The sequence below is a fragment of the Castor canadensis genome, chromosome 14 (assembly GCF_047511655.1).
Source record: "Castor canadensis chromosome 14, mCasCan1.hap1v2, whole genome shotgun sequence".
Taxonomy (NCBI): Eukaryota; Metazoa; Chordata; class Mammalia; order Rodentia; family Castoridae; genus Castor; species Castor canadensis.
The window spans coordinates 23,864,448-23,878,521 of NC_133399.1; the positions used below are offsets into that span (position 1 = coordinate 23,864,448).

Genomic DNA, 14,074 nt, shown 5'->3' on the forward strand with positions numbered 1-14,074 from the left:
GTTAAAAAGGAAAGAGCTCTCACAACAGTTGATTGAAGGTCACTGCAAAAGCTAAAAGACACTTATTACCAAGCCCAGGCAAATGACCTGAGCTTGGAGCTTAGTGTTTCACTCCAGGCTAGTGAGGACTGTCAGGCCTGTGGCACATGTCTTCATCATCTCCAGATGGGATGTGGAGGAAAGGAAGGCAGAGAAACCCTGAAAGATGGAGGCAAGTCCTGTATGCCTCTCAGAACATGTGCTCCATAGTCTCCTGCAGACAGGTTGGAAAATGGGTGAGCATACGCAAGACTGGGTGCAAGATTAAATGGGGTACTGAATGAATTTAGAACTTACTAATGTGTTTACATAATTTATAACCTTTAGGCAATGGTCTCATAAATACAGACTGTAACTTTACATGTGCTAAGCAACAGATACTTGTTTTCCCCACCAAAACACTTGGGTTAAATAAAGAAAATAACAGCATTTATACTACTTTCTTTCTCTCCTTCCTTCTGAAACCACTGCTGGTCATTCTAGAACATAGGCAGTTTAATTTATTCTAGGCAGCTTCTCTACCGCCACCATTTTGGTCATGAGAGCTTATTTAAAAAGGTGCCAATAATGTGTTTGGTGATACGTACAAGACAGGGTCAGAAGCAAACCCAAGGTGAGCTAGGCAACCGCTACTCAGGCTGCTGACTTCCTGTGTGCATCCTAGGTTAACACACTTAACAACATGTTGTAGAGATGGCAGTGATAGATCATCCCCATCCATCCTACAAATAACACATTGCAGCTTCGATAATAGCCACCACCTCTCCCCCTGTGCTATCCTACCACATTTTAAATGACACAAGTCCCTCTAATAGTGATAACGGGAAGCCAGGAAAATTATAATCTCCACAGACATTTTTCCCCTCCAGAACAATGAAAGTGCTAATTTTCCCTTTATGTTACATGAAATCCTTATTATAAAACTACTCAGCAATTTAATCCTACCATCCATACAATCAGATGTTCCTTTCTGCAAGGTCAAAAGCCAATGAATGATGTCATCCCTTTGTACACCAGAAGGCCTTGACACACTAGCAGTATGTCAGTACTGCCATACCACGGCTGTGGTCTTCAAAGTGAGAGCAGAACGGGTCAATTTCTTTGAGTCCTTTCGCATAAAGACGACCCAAGAGTGTGAGGCAGACACTAGCGGCAGGGCCCTCAGCTCCTCCGGCTAGCTTTCAAGACCACCTCCTTCATCACTGGACCGAGAGGCTGAGGCCTGTCAGCAGCAGCTTCGCTTTGGCTCCGATGGCTGACTTCGGAGTTTGAAGCTCTTACCGCAAGATGGCGGGTTGGTGTCTGAGGATGGAATTCTTCGGCTAATTTCTAGAAAGAGTTCATTCGTGTTTGTTGCATTTTCCCGCTGGTCTCTACAAAATTGCATGAATGGAGTCAGCGCAGTCCTTACCCTCTCTCTCCATGACTTCTCTGACATCGATAAGACCACACTGATTTCCCGCAATGGCAACTACAACATTAGGTGGGCCATGCTGGCGAAGCTCGTTCACCCAGTTCTTTGGTGTTGAAAACGTCTCTTCTTTTGTGACATCATAAACGATAACAGCTGCAGCCGACCTTCGATGGTACATTGGTGCCAAGGCACGAAACCTACGGTTGGGCTGATGTTCGCATCAAAACTGTCTTCCAAGAACCGCCAGACGATGCTTGATTTACCTACACCAGTACCACCGCAGACACACTTTGCGCTCCCTCAGCGCCATGGCCCTAACTTGAGGAGGGAGAGGCCCGGCCCAGCACAAGCTTCATCCCCTGCGCCTCCACCGCCCTAAGGCCTAGACCCGGCCGCCGGCCGCCAAGAGGCAGTGCCCGCTTGTCTGCCGGTTCTTAGTCCTGCCCTTAGGGTGCCACCCGCCACGCGGAACCGTGTTTCTAAGTATGAGAAATCACATCGGGTTGTTGCTGCATTTGCAAAGATCTATATTAAGGATGCTTGTAAATGATGAGTGGATATAAAAATATAGTAGTTTAACAACTGTTTCTCCAAGATGCCATAACTCAGCTTATTTAGGCACTGGATGTTAATGGAAGAACACATCAAAAATAGAAGGCAATTTTTATTATTTCAGCCCAAGAAATGCAAAAATATTACAAAGCATTAGTTCAGTGTCTAGAGATCTGAATCCAATGGAGAACAGAGACTTCTTCAGTTGCAAATTTATTGCTGACAAACACTTCCAACACTGAACCATATAAAACTGCAAAGAATTATGTTGTCACAAAGGTAGCCTGAAGTCTTTTTTAAGAGTATGTTCTGAGAGCGTAGTTTCCTGTATTAAGGAGCTTGTACTGCAGTGCAAATCAGTGGACTTTCTTTTCATCAAAAAAGCCTTCCCATAGGGTAAAGAAAACTTGGCTGAACTAATAAATCAAGTCCAGTCATCAGGAAAATATTAATGCCATACATTCTTTCCATAATATACATATGTCCCTCAAAATTTCCCCCTCCACACTCTTCATGCCTTACATTAGTGAAACATTGTTTACGATCAGATTTGCTTTCATTTCTTAAAAAAAAAATCTCAAAACTCACTGAGGGAGAACCTCTTGTTAAGTATACTTAAGTACCAAAATAAATTTGCAGTGTTTTAGAAGATAAGAAACCAACCAAACTCATTTTTCCAGATGCAAATTAGGCAACCAGTATTGCTTATTTATCTAACACTTACTTCTCTTTTGGATAATATTTCTATATAAAATGGGAATACCACATGTTTTTCATCGATAATAATATCAAAGGACAAACATGAAAATTACAAAGTTGAACCTCAGAGATTTTAGAGATTATCAAATGCATTCTAAAACATGTAGTTCTGGTAAACACTGTTTTTAAAATTTCTCATCTTTTTGTAGACCTTGATTACGTCTTCCTTACATTACAAGATTTAAATCCACAAACCCTTGCTTCCTAAGAATTCCTTGTAGCACCATGTAGCCTTCCTTAAACATGGTGAACATTATCAAGTGATGCTTCAGATTGAAGCTAAGTGCAAACTGAGTGGTGTTCCTCACATCAGCTCCATATCCTTTCTTCAGTTTTTACCTGGTCTCTGTGGGAAACTTCTGAAAACACTGTAAGGGCAGACACATTCTGATGGGGCAGATGAGCGGGAAGTAATGACAGCGATTTTAGACTGAGAATCAGTGGCAAAATTAGACAAAATATAAAAGCAAATAACACAGAGGAGCTTTCTGACCCTCTTACTTTGGAATAAACAGTGCATAAGTGCAACATTACAATGTAATGGTTCTTAAAGGTTTTATTCCCCATCATTCTTTCTGTGTTTAAAAATATTATCCCCTTCACTCCCTGTATTGGTTTGGAAAGTATGAATTCTATTTAGATTCCCCAATGTTTTTCTGAAACATTTTAACACACTTACGTGATTTCAAATAGGTACCAACTAATGCTATAATCCTGTTTAAAGGAATCAGTAAATTTAGAAAAATATGACCCTGGTTTCCCCCCTTGTTGAGTCAGCATTCTAATGCAAATTTGTTATTTAGCACATCTGCCTTGGACTTTGTTTATGTCAAAACATACGGAAATTCCATGGTGGAAACTTTTCATACCAAGGCACAGATGAGATCACTTTTCTTTTTAATGGAAGCACATCATTTATTAATCTTTAAGAATATTTAATGATCACCAGTTCACATCGTGTTCAGTTAGTCTTTTTGATTTTTACTTACTCATGAGCAATATTTCCGTTACAAATATGTTTTTACCTTGAGTCCCTACCCTGGAGTCCTTTAATTTGGGAGGGGAATTCTCTGTTATTTCTAATGAAAACTATAATGTCTAATTTTCTTTTTATCTGCAGGCAATTTGTTGGAATTAGTATTGGTATTGCAAGAAGGGTCAAGGACCTGGGATTCCGAAGGGGTGCTATTGACACCAACCAGAAGCCTGGGAGCAAACCCACAGGTGCAATCTGTAAGGTTTACCCGAGTGAGGAGTTCTTAGCAGTTCAAGGATAGGTGGAAATGGTCAGAAAGTAATAGAAAGTGGGTCCTAGATTTCTTCCTTATCCACTGAGTTGTGAGCTTTTCCTCTTTGACTTTGAGGATTTGGTTTGTCTCAGAATTTAAACTATTGATTACTGTTTACATTCTCCTATCTGTGACACAATATTCTTTCCATCTGAGAATGTCAGTATTTACTTAAGTCTGGAAAATTGGCACTACCTGCAATCTTATCTTTGAATTTTTGTTTTCCTGCTTAAGTAACTGAACTCTGTTTTCCATGAATCTTAACTCCGCTCCTCTCTCTCTCTCTGTCTCTCTCTCTCTTACTCTATCTCTGTGTGTGTGCGTGTGTGTGAGTGAAAGAGAGAGAGAGAACATTCACTACTAGTGGAGTTATTTTCTATGAAATTGCATCATGGAGATATTCAATGGTTTTACTTTTGAGTTTGAGTCTTCTAAAGCAGAAGGAATTTTATCAGTCATAGGCCCATTCTGATATTTTAAGGCAACTAAGCTGCACAAAGGCTCTATATCCTGACCCTTCCTGAGATAATTCACTTCTCACCACTGTTTCTATTTCTAGATGTGACTTAGGTTTGCCTGCAATGCACCTTCCCCATCATTTTTCTCTATCTCTAGTTTCACGAACAGTGCAGGTGTTACAGGTTTTATGCTAGGTGTCTCTCATCTGTTCCTGCTCATGCTTCATGAAAGCCAGAGTTCTCATTTCCTGTTCCCACTTCAGTACTAATAAAACTTCTCCTCACTCTTCACTCTTATCTGAGTCCAGAACCTAAATCAGTAAATACAGACTTTTTTTAACCTCTGATTTTACTTCTGATTACACACTTGAGAAATACACTTGAACTGTTATTTTCTCTCAGCTGGAACTCAGCTATTTCATATGTTTCCAAGTATTGCTATGTATTTGGAATAGAGAGTACTCATCTATGCCAGTTCATACACGACTTTAGCCTGGGTGAGATCGAATGCATACCACTCTCACATATATGTAGACAGGATGCCTGAGATTGTTTTTAAAAATTCCACTTGATAAAGTCTATTTATCTTTATGAGATGGCCTCATAATGTGTGGGTTTGTGTTTTTAATAGGCAGAAGGGGAACTGAACATTTAATACCTTGAGGAATTCTAGAAATGTTAGAATTTTGTTGATTTTCGTCTTCACACAAGACAGAGCTATCATATAAGCATGGCTGATGTCTCTGCCCTGCTATGGGAGACTCTGTACTTGTGAACAGCTCACTTTCACACTGATAATTACCTCCAGCAGAACTTGTTCCTTCCCACATGTGTAAGCCATAGTGCTCAGTCATCTCTAAGAGGCAATAGATTTCTTCTATCAAACACCATGGTTGTTTTTGCATAAGATCATTTATTCCATAAATTTCATTAGCAATTGAGTATTCCATTTTGCTGTCATAACCTATGCAATCTCGTATATACTTCAAGGATAAGACTAAGCTCCTTGTAGTTATAATTTACAGATAAAGTATTCAAGTCACAGATTAAATCAAAGTATAGTGAGCAAAACTAATACTCACAAGACTCAGTAGCCTGCCGAGTCTACTTCTGGCAAAGTTGGGCATGAAACAAGTTCATATAGTTTTCTATCTAAAAAAAGGTACACTCTGTTTTCCTCACCATCAAATTACCAGGTGAGGGAATTGAACAGAGAGGTTGCATTACCCATTCTTGGTCCAGTAGTGATCTGATGCCATCTAATGACTGTCACATAAGTATATATTTTTTTCTTTTTTTAGCATTTTAAAATTTATTCACATGTGAATACATTGTTTGGGCCACATTACAACCCACATTGGTTCCTCTCTATCAGACCTTGTCACAACTTCCTAGTCCCCTTCCCATAGTGGCCTCTGGTAATTGAAGATTACTTTATTTGCTGCTCTACAGTTAGCACATCAACCACATTCAAGTTTTAGGTTTCCTTCTCTTTCCCTATTACTCCTGTGCATGTTCTCCCCTTAACATAAATATATTTTCCTCTTTAATTTAGATTTCAAATTTAGAGGAAGTACTTTCCTCACTTCTCTTTGTCCAGAGTCTCTGCCCCCACCCCACATTATGGGATGGTAACTATGATGGTTTTCTGCAGCACTGAAAGACATATATGAAGAATCTAGTTGCAATAATTAGTGGATATCATGGATCAGATTCTGAGTCAACACACAGTCTTTGTATTTGCATTATATACAGGAAAGACAGTGTCTGTTGGGAAGCTGAGCACAGTTAATACCACAGTCCTTGGTCTTTTTAAACTCTAATGCAACAAGAAAAATAGGCATACATTCCATAGATTAAAAGACAGTAGACATGTGAAAGGTGTCAAGATTAAAGCAGAATTACTTAAGTCCAACCCTAACATAACCAGCCAGCAAGACCGATTCGTCATGCACATTTTCCTGTCACCAAAACTATTCCAAGAGACTCCACCAAATCACATCCACAAAGACCCACAACCTTGCCAAACAGCCTGAGTGATGACATTTGCCCAGCACCTGTCAACCTAGACCAACACTCTTTGCCAGAGTTTGTGGCGAAAATGATTAAATATAAACAGCATATGTAACTTTTCTCACCTCTTCTTTTTTATTCATTTACTTTTTATTATCATATTATTGTTGTATTGGTGATACACTGACATTTATACAAGTGCTTACAATATAACATAGTTGAATTGAACTCTTCCATCATTCTCTTTAATCCTCCCTCCCCCCATTCCTAGAATAGTTTCAACAGGTCTCATTGTTCCATTTAACAAAAAATAAAATAAAATAAAATAAATAAATAAATAAAATTAAATTAAAAAATAAAATAAAATAGTTTCAAGTTTGCTATAATTATCTTTCTAATAACTTCTTTGTGACTTTTGTTATTTTTAAGCATCCACAGAATTATAGAACATAGTATAACGAAGCCCTGTATAAATCATTTCATCATGTCTGTCCACTAGAGGGAAGGACTTGAGTGTAGAGAAAAAAAGCCTCATGACCAAGACATGCAGTGAATGTTTGGAGACCAGAATTATGGTGACTTCTCATGAATTGAATGGGATAGCCTCTGCTGTCTCACACTTCCTGCACTATACATTGGGCACTGTGTTGTAAGGGTCAGTGACCTTTAAGAATGTGATTGTAAACCTTACCCAGGACTGCTATTAGTGGGCAAACTTTAGGGATTTCTATTGGCATAGAAATCCCACACCTTCTGTAAATGTCCCCTCTATTGGCTCTTGGAAGGTCAATTTCAGTAGCACTTCAGTTCATCATACTGGTTTAACAGCTATCCATCCTGCCAATCTCAGACAACACACCTGAGGATCTCTATATGGAACCAAGAGATATATCCACAATGATCAGTGTCCTGCAACAGAGCAACTGTGTGTTCCATGTCTCCTTGGGAACATTTCCTGAATTCCACGTTATTATATTAGTATGCCAAGGATAGAGTCAACTGAAAAATCACTGGATGACCATGTGGAGGGCAGGGGAGTCTGGTTCCATGACAGTGTACTGGCCTAGAAAGTATGAGCTCAAATTCAAACCAAAGTATCCTCAAAATTCACCAAAATCTGTATAGAACTGAGTGTGAGTGAGAAAATCATGCCAAGTCTCAGACCAAAACATCTATGGAGCCAGAGGCTGGTCATCATGGCACTTAGGAAGAATGTGATTGTATACCTTACCCAGGATTGCTATTAGTGGGCAAATTTGCAGGATTTCTATTAGCATAGAAATCCCACACCTTCCATAAATATCCCCTGTATTGGCTCTTGGAAGATCAATTTCAGTAGCACTTCAGTTCATCATACTGGTTTAAGAGCTATGGATCCTGCCAGTCTCAGACAAAACACCTCAGGACCTCTATATGGAATGCCTGGGCTACAAGATCTGTTGAAAGATATCCTGAGAGGCATAGCAAGATTCTCTCTCAAAAACCAAAGTAGCATGGCAATGGTTGCTCATGCCTGTAATCCTAGTTACTCAGGACAGAGATCAGGATGATTGTTGGATGGCAGTCCAGGCAAATAGTTCATGAGACCACATCTCAGATATACCCAAAACAATCCACGGCTTGCAGAGTTGCTCAGTAGGTAGACTGCCATAAAGAAAATTAGTTATAATCCAGGCTTTCAAGTAGTCACTGGAGGCTGCGTGCTGGTGTCTCACACCTGTAATCCTAGCTCTTCAGGAGGCAGAGAGCAGAAGGATCACAGCTTGACGCCATCCCTGGCAAATTGTTTGTGAGACCTTAACTGGAAAAAGACATCACAAAAGGGGTTCAGGTGAGACTTCAGGTAGAGGTCCTGATTGAGAACTCCAGTCTCATGGAAAAAACAGATCACTGGAGGACTGTGCTGAAAACCTTTGACGGAATCTGTACTTTCTAAATATCTCTTCTGATACAAAATCTACTGCAACCATATGGAGGTCCTCATGTGCGTTTTCTTAGAAGAGCAGGACACATTTAATATTAGGTTTCCCATTGTTAACAATAGAAAACCTATATTCTTACACACTCTTCTGTGAATATTGGTGGTGTTATCATTCTTTGGTGTTGAGTATTTCAGTATTGTACTTTCATAATGTACACTTGTGTCAGATATTTATGGGTCCTCCTATCGTTGAAATACAGAGGTTTCTCGGCTAATTCATACATACAAACACATACACACATTCAGAGGATTATACACTTTGATTTGTTTATTAAAAGTGAAATATGTTGACATTTAGTTTGATTTGGGGTGAAAACCTAAACTTGTGATGAGTTTTATCTACACATGGGTTATGTAACCCAGTTTTCATGTAACTTTTTGCAATTTTATTTTATCCTAAATTCACAATTTTTCCTTTTCCAAACAATACCAACTGTGAAATAACACATGCATGTGACACCATATGAAACTTCTCTTTGTCCAGAGTCACATTATGGGATGGTAACTATGATGGTTTTCTGCAGCACTGAAAGACATATATATGAAGGGTCTAGTTGCAATAATTAGTGGATATCATGGCTCAGATTCTGAGTCAACACACAGTCTTTGTATTTGCATTATATACAGGAAAGATGTTGTCTGTTGGGAAGCTGAGCACAGTTAATACCACAGTCCTTGGTCTTTGTAAGCTCTGATGCAACAAGAAAAATAGGCATACAGTCCATAGATTAAAAGACAGTAGACGTGTGAAAGGTGTCAAGATTAAAACAGAATCACTTAAGTCCAACCCTAACATAACCAGCCAGCAAGACCGATTCGTCATGCACATTTTCCTTGTCAGCAAAACTATTCCAAGAGACTTCACCAAATCACATCCACAAAGACCCACAACCTTGCCCAACAACCTGAGTAATGACATTTGCCCAGCACCTGTCAACCTAGACCAACATTCTTTGCCAGAGTTTGTGGCCAAAGATCAAAGATGATTAAATATAAACAGCATATGTAACTTTTCTCACCTCTTCTTTTTTATTCATTTACTTTTTATTATCATATTATTGTTGTATTGGTGATACACTGACATTTACAAAAGTGCTTACAATATAACTTAGTTGAATTCACCCCTTCCATCATTCTCTTTAATCCTCCCTTCCCCCATTCCTAGAATAGCTTCAACAGGTCTCATTTTTCCATTTAACAAAAAAAAATCCTGACCTTCCTTTACCTCTGCAGTCTGTCATGTACCTATCTCCTAGGTTTCAGTCCCCTCATATTCCTGAACAAGCTGTTTGTTCTGGGGAGTGGGTTTCTGTGCTGCATACACGTGATGAAGGTGGGTCTACTGTATAGTCCAGAGCAAAACCATATCTTGGTGAAAGGTTTGTTAGACTTTATCTTTAGCAGAAGGATTTCTACCACTGAAATATGGTACAAATTTCCCTGTTCAAATAACAGAACTCATGGAACGATGTAGATGTCTACGCAGTTTTAAAATGCTTCTTTCACCATCTCAAAAATATCACTGAATGCCTACTTTATTCCAGAAGATATTGGGTAACAGATTTGAAAAGAAAAAATGATTCTTGTCTGCAGGGGTTTTACAGTCTAGTGAGGAATCATCCATTAATCAAGTGAACTAAAATATACATAAATCAAATCATCGAATCCCAACAATTATGAGGGCTGTGACTCACTGAGACTTGCTTGTTCTGTTCCCTTTTCTGCTTGCCCATGGGATTGAGGAAAGACTTGTGTGAGCAATAGATGCATGATCCATGGTCCACAGAATATAAAGAATTTACCAATGAGAACTGGGGAAGAAGAGCGTTCCAAGCAGAGGGTCAGCATGGGTACAGAATTTGTGTGATCTTCCCAAGGACATACCATGGAATTAGACTCTCAGATGGCACTGCAGCAGAGAGGAGAGGATTAGGATGAAGACAGAGCAGGGTGGTAAGGACAATGCAGGTCAGGCTTTGCAGCCCAAAGTGAAAAGCTCTATTGCCACACCATGAGAAACTAGATGTGATACATGACAGACCTGACAACAGTATGGAAAATGGGGTAGAGCAGTGCCAGAATGAATGCAGTTGGAAAGTGGGTGACAGGTCTTATAGCAGTCCAGGTGAGAGATGGTGGAAATGACATGGTTTGGTGCCCATGAACCTGGAACCACACACACTGCATCCCAGAGGCTTTCCCATTCTCAACTAAGCTCACAGAAACTGTTTCTTCTATTTTCACAAAACCAGGTTCAGGGATTCTTTACTTGAGAACATTTTGCTCATAGCACAAATCAATGCTTCAGACACTGGATCTAAGACTGTTGGATGAATTATTCCATATTCCAAAAGCAGAAATATGCCAAGGAAGATACCCCTGCTACTTTAGGACAGCTGGTTATTTTGAAATGATGATAATATCCCACACAGTGGTGGTAAGTTTTGTAGGAATCATCATTTAGGGTCTGCATTGGTCACAGAATGCTGATACTTGCGTTCTGATTATCAAGGAAATGGGACAGTCATTGATGAGAAATTCAGAAAACACTGGACACAGAATCACCATGCACTGTGATTGTGGAATCAATGCCAAAATGAAACAATCCAACAGAAAACGCCTAGATACAGGAGACAAAAATACAGTGTAGATTCTGTGCTGCTTAGTGACTAATTTACGTAATTTAATAAAGCTTTGGGTCTTAATTCCCCTGGGAATGATTGCGGGTGTGTGTGCTTGTGTGTATGTGTGTGTGTGCATGCGTATGTGTGTATGTGCATGTGTATATGTAAGTGTGTGTATGTGTTTGTGTATGTATGTGTGTGTCTGTTTATGTGTGTGTGTATGTCTGTGTACGTGCATGTGTTTGTACGTGCAGGTGTATGTGTGTATGCATGTATGTGTGTATGTGTGTTGGGGTGCGTGTGTATGTGTGTATGTGTGTGTCTGTGTGCATGTGTATATGGGTGTGTCTGTGTATGTGTGTTTGTGTGTTTGCATGTGTGTGTATGTGCCTGTGTATGTATGTGCGAGTATGTGTGTGTGAGTGTGTATGCGTGTATGCATGTGTGTGTATGTTCGTGTATATGTGTATGTGTGTATTTGCGTTTGTATATTGTATTTGTGTATGTGTATGTGCGTGTGTATGTGGTGTATATATTTGGGTATGTGTGTGTATGTGTTTATATGCGTGTGTGTATACGCGTGTGTGTATGTGTGTATGTGTATGTGTCTGTGTGTATGTGTTTGTGAGAGTGTATGTTTGTATGTATGTTTTTCTGAGTATTGTGTGTTTGTGTGTGTATGTGCATGTGTATGTGTGTGTATGTGTGTGTATGGGTATGTTTGTGTGTGTGTGTGTGTGTTTGTGTATGTGTGTGTGTGAGTGTGATGTGTATATGTGTGTGTATATGTGAATGTGCGTGTGTATTTGTGTATGTGTGTGTATGTCTGTGTATGTGCATGTGTATGTGTGCCTATGTAGGTGTGTATGTGTGTGTTTGTCAGTGTGTATGTGTGGCTGTGTATGTGTGTATGCATGTGTGTATGTCCATGTGTATGTGTGCATGTGTGTTTGTCTGTGTATGTGTGTGTGTCTGTGTGTAGTTGCGTGTGTATGTGCGTATGTGTGCATGTGTGTATATGGTTGTGTGTATGGTTGTGTTTGTGTCTGTGTATGTGTGTCTGTGTGTGCATGTGTGTATCTGTGTATGTGTGTGTGTATGTGCGTGTGTATATGTGAGTGTGTATGTATGTGTATGTGCATGTGTTTGTGTGTGTATGTGCATGTGTGTGTGCATGTGTATGCATGTGTATGTGTGTGTATGTGTGCGTGTCTGTGTGTGTGCATGTGTATGTATGTGTGGGTGTATGTGCATGTGTATGTGTGTATGTGTGTGTACGTGTGTGCATCTTTTTTTCTTTTTTGCTTTCTGCTTTAGGATAATTTGGTCTTTTTTCTAGTTTCTTGGTGCTGGAAGTTAATTTGTTAATTTATTTATTTGCTTTTAATAGGTGAATTTAGTATAATTTTTCAATGAATTGCTTTAGCTTTCTTTTACAAGTTTTAGTAGCCTACAATTTAATTTTATTAATTCTAAAGTACTTTCTAACTGTTTCTCAGGATTTATTCCTATTTGTAATTGTGTTCCTGGATTCCCACATTTGTGAGGCTTTCCCCCCTCTCATTCCTTTGTAAATTGATCCTATGTAAGAGAATACAAATTCTTTGTGGAGCAAGGATGTTTTTGGATTTGTTGAAATTTTGTATTAGGCCAGCTCCTAGTTTGTGCTGGAGAAGGCACCACAGTTCCTGAAGATGTGGGAGCGAGTGTTCTGTGCAGTCTGTAGCCCTGTGTCTTTTATGTCTACCAAGGGCTCTGTTTCTTATCACTCTTGTCTAGCTGGTGTGTTCACTTTCAATGTGGTGACACTCCTCTCCAGCTATGAGAGTCACATTTCTACTTCTCTCTTCAGTTATGTCAGTTTTTGCCTTATAATTATTTTGGCTTTGTTGTTAGGTTCATATTTTTGTAGAAATGTTATATCTTTATGGTTTATTGATCATTTTATCATTTACCACCAGTAATTTTCACTTTATTACCTACTAAATATTTTTTCTTCAAGACTATTTGTGCTCATAACAGAATAATCAATTTGGATTTCAGTTGTCATGCTATCTTTTGGCTAGAGTTTCTTCAGCATTTCTTAAAAATCTATCCATTTTATTCCATTCCATTTCCACGTTTTGATGTAATATTATCAGCTTTACAACACTCCATCCAGTCAACCACCTCCCTTTGATAAGAATATTTAATCAATTTACTTTGATGTAGTCATTAAGATAGCATTCGCATCTGATATTGGATTTGTTTTCTATAGAGTATGTATCTTTCCCATTCCTATATTCCTTGATAACTTCTTTCTTGTATGTTAGCTATTTAAAGCTGAAGTCTTCTTCAAACTGATCATAATACATCTGTAGTTCTTTTCTTACAGGTTGTCCTGGAGATTCCAATTACAAGAATCTAGTTAAGATCAATTTCAAGGAAATTTTAATATTACAGAAAAATTTCTGTCTCTCATTCATGCTATCATTTTCATACTTTGTACATGTTTACTCATTGTGTGCTATAAAAAGGAGAAAAAGAATCAGAAATGAACACAGTTATACTGTCTTCTGCATTTGCTTATGTTGTTAACTTACAGACCTTTGCCACTCACTGGGTGGCCTAGAATTGCTTGTCTGGTTTCCATGAGCTTTCAGGACACCCTGACATGTTATTTAGGAGTCCAGGGTAAGGCTGGTCTCATCAAATGAGTTTGTAAAGCTTCCCTGCTTTTCAATATTTTGAAATTGTTTACAATAATTTGGTTTACTTTTTCTTTAGAAGTTTAGTTGATTAATCAATGAGGGCATCCCATCTGTGCTTTTCTTTTGGGAAGACTTTTTATTGCTGATTCGATGTCTTTACTCACTACTGGTCTGTTCAGGATTGTTTTGTTTTGGTTGGGTTTTTGTCTTCCTGGTTCAATTTTGGTAGATTTTATGTGTACAGAAATGTATTAA

At 38.9% G+C, this 14,074-nt stretch overlaps 1 pseudogene; it reads right to left on the reverse strand.

The window, feature by feature from the left end:
• Positions 1–901: 901 nt before the first annotated feature.
• LOC109701874 (ras-related protein Rab-22A pseudogene) lies at positions 902–1,763 on the reverse strand (annotated as a pseudogene).
• Positions 1,764–14,074: the final 12,311 nt, after the last annotated feature.